Source organism: Macrobrachium rosenbergii, chromosome 45, assembly GCF_040412425.1.
Source record: "Macrobrachium rosenbergii isolate ZJJX-2024 chromosome 45, ASM4041242v1, whole genome shotgun sequence".
Lineage (NCBI taxonomy): Eukaryota > Metazoa > Arthropoda > Malacostraca > Decapoda > Palaemonidae > Macrobrachium > Macrobrachium rosenbergii.
This window is the reverse complement of record NC_089785.1, coordinates 26,450,106-26,456,833: the sequence shown is the minus strand read 5'-3', so window position 1 is coordinate 26,456,833 and position 6,728 is coordinate 26,450,106.

Here is a 6,728-nt window from a genome sequence, read left to right as displayed (position 1 = left end):
AAGGAGAGTATGTAAAGAACTTGAGGAAAAGATTGGAAGGGATTAGAAAATTCTCTTTAGAAAATCTGAAACTGAGTCAAGAGAAATGAAAAGGAGATATGATAAGAAGACTAAGCTAAGAAGTTTTAGTGTTGGTCAACAAGTGTTAGTGTTTTTACCTGTCAAGAGATTTCCCCTTTCCAACAAGTTTCAAGGTCCTTACAAGATAACTGAGAGGTTAAATGATAGAACTTATGTAATTGAAACACCAGAAAAACGAAGACGAAAAAGGAAGATACATGTAAACCTCTTAAAACCTTACTTCTCAGAAACCAAAATGGAAACACTGTCAATAACCCAGACAACTTCAACTACAGAAGACGACGATGGATATGAATTGGGAGCTGAAAGCAAGATGAATAATTCTTCAATTTTGGAAAATTTGGAGGATAAACTGAAACATTTGAGTGTTGAGCAAGGTGGTGAGTTGTGTGAAGTGATTAGAAGTTTCACAGAACTATTTGCAGATGTACCTCGGTGTACTGATCTGATCAAGCATGAGATCAAGATCCAAGAAGATGGCAGACCATTCAAACAGAGAGCTTATCGCCTATCACCTTATCATCGCGATGTTTTGAAGAAAGAAGTTGAATATTTGTTACAGCATGGATTAGCAGAACCCAGTTCAAGTCACTACAGTTCTCCATGTGTGTTAGTGAAGAAACCTGATGGCTCATTTAGGATGTGTACTGATTATAGGAAACTCAATTCCATCAGTGTGGCTGACAATTATCCCTTGCCTCTTATAGATCAGTTACTTGATAATGTTGGACAAGCCAAGTTTGTCTCAAGATAGACTTGTTGAAGGGATACTATCAAATTCCCTTAGATGATGAGTGCTAAATTGCTGTCAGCTTTTATTACTCCTTTTGGACTGTATCAGTATACTGTTCTGCCATTTGGTCTGATGAATGCACCTGCAACGTTTCAACGAGTGATGGATCAACTGCTAGGGTCCATAGAAGGAGTAGGTGTATATCTGGATGACATAGTCATTTACTCTACAATATGGGAAGAACATCTGAAGATCCTGAGGAAAGTTTTCAAGAAACTAAGGGAAGCAGGACTAACAGTCAACCTAGAGAAGAGTGAGTTCAGGAAGGCAACTGTGCAGTATCTTGGGTTTGAAGTTGGGAAAGGCCTTCTTCGCTCCAGTAAACGCTAATGTAGAGGGTATCCATAAGGCTACCCCACCTACTACTAGAAAACAGTTACAGAGATTTTTGGGCATGGCAGGATTCTATCGGCGTTTCTGCCCAGGCCACTTTCTCAGCTGTAGTAGCCCCCTTAACAGACTTAACTAGTCCCAAAGCTAAGTTTGTTTGGACTACAGAATGTCAAGAATCCTTTGAGAAGGTAAAAGCCATTTTAACTTCAAGACCAGTTCTTCGGGCTCCAGACTTCAATAAGAAATTTGTGATACAAGTTGATGCTTCTGACTGTGGAATTGAGCTGTACTACTTCAAGAAGATGAAAGTGAACTTTTGCATCCCGTATGTTTCATGTCTTCGAAACTGAAAAACATCAGAAAGTGTATTCCACGATAGAAAAAGAAACTCTAGCCTTAATCACAGCATTGAAAAAGTTTGAAGTGTATGTGAACAGACCTAGGAATGAAGAGATTTTAGTGCTGTCTGATCACAATCCGCTCACGTTTTTACAGCGGATCAAGAATCACAACCAGAGACTCACTCGGTGGTCTCTGTGCTTGCAACCCTATAATATTAAGGTACAGCATATCTCGGGTAAGAACAATGTGGTTGCTGATTACTTATCCCGTTGTGAATCGTTGGATTCAACCCGGATAACCAATCTTCTTGGGGAGGAGTCTTATGCTGTGGTTTTCATAATGCAGTAATCTCCCGTGTGTCTGTGTGAGTTGTTGTATAACTATGGTTTTGTGTTCAGATATGCGTATACCATAAAAGAGTTAGCGTAGGTAAAATGATTAAACGCTGTATGTCTTGAGACGCTGTATAGTTAGAGAGAGGATGAGTGGGCACTAAGAGAGAGAGAACCGTTGTTCGTTGTATAGGGACGCGTTTGTTTAGTCAGTTTCAAAACTTGCTGAGACTATCATCTTCTCCATTGGCACTATGGGCTGTTGATCAAAAACATTGTGGGGTGGAAGATTCCATTACAAAAGTTGCCTAATGTCGTTCAGGAATGTTATTAGAAGATGTTTTCCATTCTTATTATAATAATTAGAGATTCTCTTGTTCTGAAACTATGTAATGATAAATATTAGTGTTAACTGTAATTCCACTTTGTCTCTAATTATAATTTTAAAGAGTTTTAAAATAAAAACATCGTCTGGGACCTGTTCTTTCCACCCATAGACTGTGCCTCTGCATCTAAAAGGGGCACACTCAGAGACCAAAAAGCGTTGTGGAAAGGAGCTGCGTTTTTCAGCTCCGAAGTCTCTCTCTCTCTCTCTCTTAGTGCTCAAGACGCCGCTGTCAGCTCTCTCGGGATTTTACGAATGTCCTGTTTTAACGTAATTGATATTTTGGTAGACGATGGTCACTCATATCCTTTAACTGTTTAATTCCTTAGTAAATGTATCTGAGTTATCTGAACAGTGTATTTTATTAAGTGTGTGTGTAACGGCGCCTGAGTAAAAACACGAAGCAATTTGGTACCAAGGTATGGTAACATAATTACTGGTTTTGGTGCACTAAAATAATATCTGCAGTGGTTATATGTAAAGATACCTTTTTCACTTTTTTTAATATTTTTCATGTTATATGTTTTATGCTTTATCTTTTGAAGAATTTTTTCTTTTATACATATATGTGATGTGTTTGCTATTGCCTTAATTTTTGCTTTACATTTTTTGATATTTAATCTTTTGCAGAGTATATTTCTGTGTCTTTTGTATCCACATTTTTATATGATTGATTTATTTGCCTTATTTTGTTTAATACGTGGGAATTAATTTACGTACAGTATATTTCCTTTCAATCAAGTTTTGTTATTTAACAATTTAAATCTTTCTTGAATAATTTTTATGAATTAATAAATTAATTTCTGATTTAATTTTGACTGATGATTAATTCAGATTTAATCCATTTTTTCAAATAATAATAATTTCCCTGAGACTGTTAAATGTCATGTATAATCTTTGAATTTAGAAATGAATTTTTGTATTTAAAATATTATATCAGAGTTTCATTCATTGACCCACCAGTAATTTTGATTTGAATTAGAGATAGAGTGGTAAGTGAGATGTTTTCCTTCAAGTAATTGAAGTGAGCTCGAACCAGGGAAATGAAATAAATGGAAATACTTGAACTTTATAATGTTAATGGAGTGATGCCCTTAGATTTTACCTCACACCTGTTTAACGAACTTTATCTGCTTTCTTTCATGATTGATAAGTTTTATAAGGGATCACTGTTGCCCTTTAGAGAAATCAGTCGTCTTTTATGTGTGATGAGGGTTCAGGTGTCTGGCTTTTTGTGAGGTAACTATAATTGTTGAATAAATGGTAAATTTGGCAATCAAATATCAAGCACTTAGATCCCACGTTTGATTTAAAGAACAGACACTGGACACTCATAAGGGTCACCATATATAAATGGTGCACTAGACTGGACCATTTCCCCATATATAAATGGTGCCTTAGACTCGGGACAAGCACTTAGATATCAGGTTTGAGTTGAAGAACAGACACTGGACACTTGTGTCTGTCACAATATATATATATATATATATATATATATATATATATATATATATATATATATATATATATATATATATATATATATATAATTACAGTTTAAGCTGGGAAAATGCTTATCATGAGCCAGTTATAGACTCTAAATGAATGATTTCGTTACGATTTGACCTTGATTTTTTTCATAAACTCTGAATGCTGTTGATTCAGGAAATCGTAAAAAAAAGGAAAAGGGGAAATTTAACTGAGCTGAGGGCTCTACTCACAAGGTAGTGTAAGTAAACACATCAGGTAAGTTTAAAATTACGTGTATTTACATGAAATGAACTATCAGAAGTTGAAATGGACTAATCAGACATGCAAGGTCTGAGAGGTTAATTATAACTGGGACACTTGAAGGTATATCTGTCGGTGTGATGATGCTGACACAAGGCACAGTCAAGAGAGATTGCCACGGCTATCAAGCCCTCTGTAAAGGGGAGAGATTTACGAATTAAAAGCCAGTAAGGACACGGTAAAATATGCATAGGACAAGGGAGCACAGAGAGTGCCAAAGAAGCCTTGAACACACGATTTTATGTAATTGTTTAAACACAGGCATTTATATAACACTTCCCTAACAAGACAAGGTTGATATGGAAATACTGGCACTTAGAAATGGAAATAGAAGTTTAGTACGAGAATTAAAACAGTGTGACTGACTGGAAGAACTCTTTGCAACAGACCGCTTTTACCTTCTAGAAGAGGTGGCTTCTTCGAGGGTAATGGCGGTGGAGGAGGCTAAGGGCTTCACTGGTAAGAAGACTAAAGGTCCCTACAAGATAGGACCATGTGGTAGGGCATGGCTCTCTGAAGGAGGCGGCAATGGAAGGGGGAGATGTGTCTCGCCTGTCCAGCCAGGCTCTCTCTCTCTCTCTCTTCCTTTGGTGAGGCCTTTTATGACTTCGGTCAGGGTTAGGAGGTCACCCACGGGTAGATGGGGTTGGTGTCGTTTCCCTATGTGGTGCATCATTTATGACTCAAGATCCAGGTGTTCATCCCTGATGTCCTTTCTCTTAATCTGCATTGCCAGCTCTATTCTGCCTCCGGCCATACTTAATCTCCTCACAACCTTGTGTCTGTAAACAAAGGGCTCCCCAGAGCCACATGTTGGAGAAAAAGCTGAAAGGAATATACAGTGTGATTAACGGATTAAGGCAGGGGCCAATATTCCTTTTGCCCTTCCTTGTCAGGCAGTGCTAAAATGTATTGTTTTATTTTCTGGCTTGATGCTTGGGAATATATATATATATATATATATATATATATATATATATATATATATATATATATATATATATATATATATATATATATATATATATATATACACACACACACACACACACAAAGTATGATCTCATACGCTTTCGATCTTATAAATGTTAATGTAAAATAACATGAATGTAATACACATTTAATCTTTGTTCCTGATTTCATATCTTGCAGCCGAGGGGGTTGCCATTTTTAAGGTCATAATATCAGCCCCCTTTCCCCCCACCAAGTAGTGGTTCCCTCCTTTTATGGGCTGTGCAGCGTCCCTTTATGTCCTCGTTATGCACAGCATTGCCTTCCTATTATTTTTCTTCTTTTTTAGTCACTGTTTTGGGACGAGGAAATGTTTAGGATTTTTTTTTCCCACAATGTGATTTGGGAGGTTGTAGCTTAGAGGGTGGGGGTGGGTAGGGGCCTGTTGTTTGTCCGGGCAGAAATGTTCTACAACCCCACTAGGCAAACTATAACACCTTTTGGTTGTAGCCAAGATAAAATCATAGTATATTGTTTAATATGAAGGCCATCTTAATGTTAATTCTACGAGAGAAGTACAAGATGGAATGCTGTTTTGGAGAAAAGCTGCGTCTGTTGTGGAGACGGTTTAGATGAAAACAGTTCGCCAGGACAAAGATGTTGAAATAATGATTATTTATTGATTTGTGCACATTTATTTTTAATTCATGCTTTTATCTTTGGGAACATACATCAGCTAACGTAAGGAACGGCAAAGCTCGAGTAGAATGCTTACCTTGGACGGTAAATTCAGCTTAGGTTTACGAAAAAGGCTTCCATAGTTGTCCCAGTAAACTCCGCCCGTCTGACCGCGTTTGCATTCTTTCGACTGACAGGTCTGTAACTCTTTTCAGTTTCATCGCGTTCTTTTGCTGAGTGTGACGTTTTTAAGACCGTTTTTTCCCCCACGGGAGACCGATGGTTCGTGTTTACTGACGCTTATTGTGATAGAGGAGACTTTTGTGACTTTGGAGCCGATCTTTTTCCATCAGACAAAAAGCAATCGTTGTTAAAAGGATATATTGCAGCCGTGAATATTCGGATTCGTGAACGAGCGAAAAAGCACATCCGAAATAGGCGCATGTTGTGTGAGATTGTTCTTGAACAAAGTATATTTTATACCGCTGTTTACAGGTGGTAGGCCTATTGCTTTCAAGATTCGCATAGTGAACAAATTGGGAAATATAATGTTCTGAACAGGAGTTCACTGAGTGCGCAGCGCATAAACTAGGCCTATGCAGATAAGGTTGTTCCTTGAACTAAGTGTATTTTTTGTACCATTGTTTATGAGTGGTGGGCCTATTGCTTGTAAGTTTCTGTGTAATGAACAGTTTCAGAATTCGACATTTTTGAACAGGATTCTTCGTTTAGGGGACCGTTACCTGACGTCATTCGTAAGAAAGGAACCTCAAATTAGGTACGAGCAATTGTACCAATACGAGAATGACTTGTGTATGCTTAATATACACCGTTATTCTCATTCGTACTAAAGTTAACAAGTTCACGATTATTACGGGAAAATTATTATTTATCGTCAGTTTGGGGCAGGAGGTTGTAAGGGAGGCCAATGTCCTAAAATCACCCCCACCCCACACCCCACCCCTACCCCCACCAGGGTTAGGCTCGTGTTCTGTTCACAATATCATCTTAATTACGGTTTTAAAACTTGGAACTGTGTGTG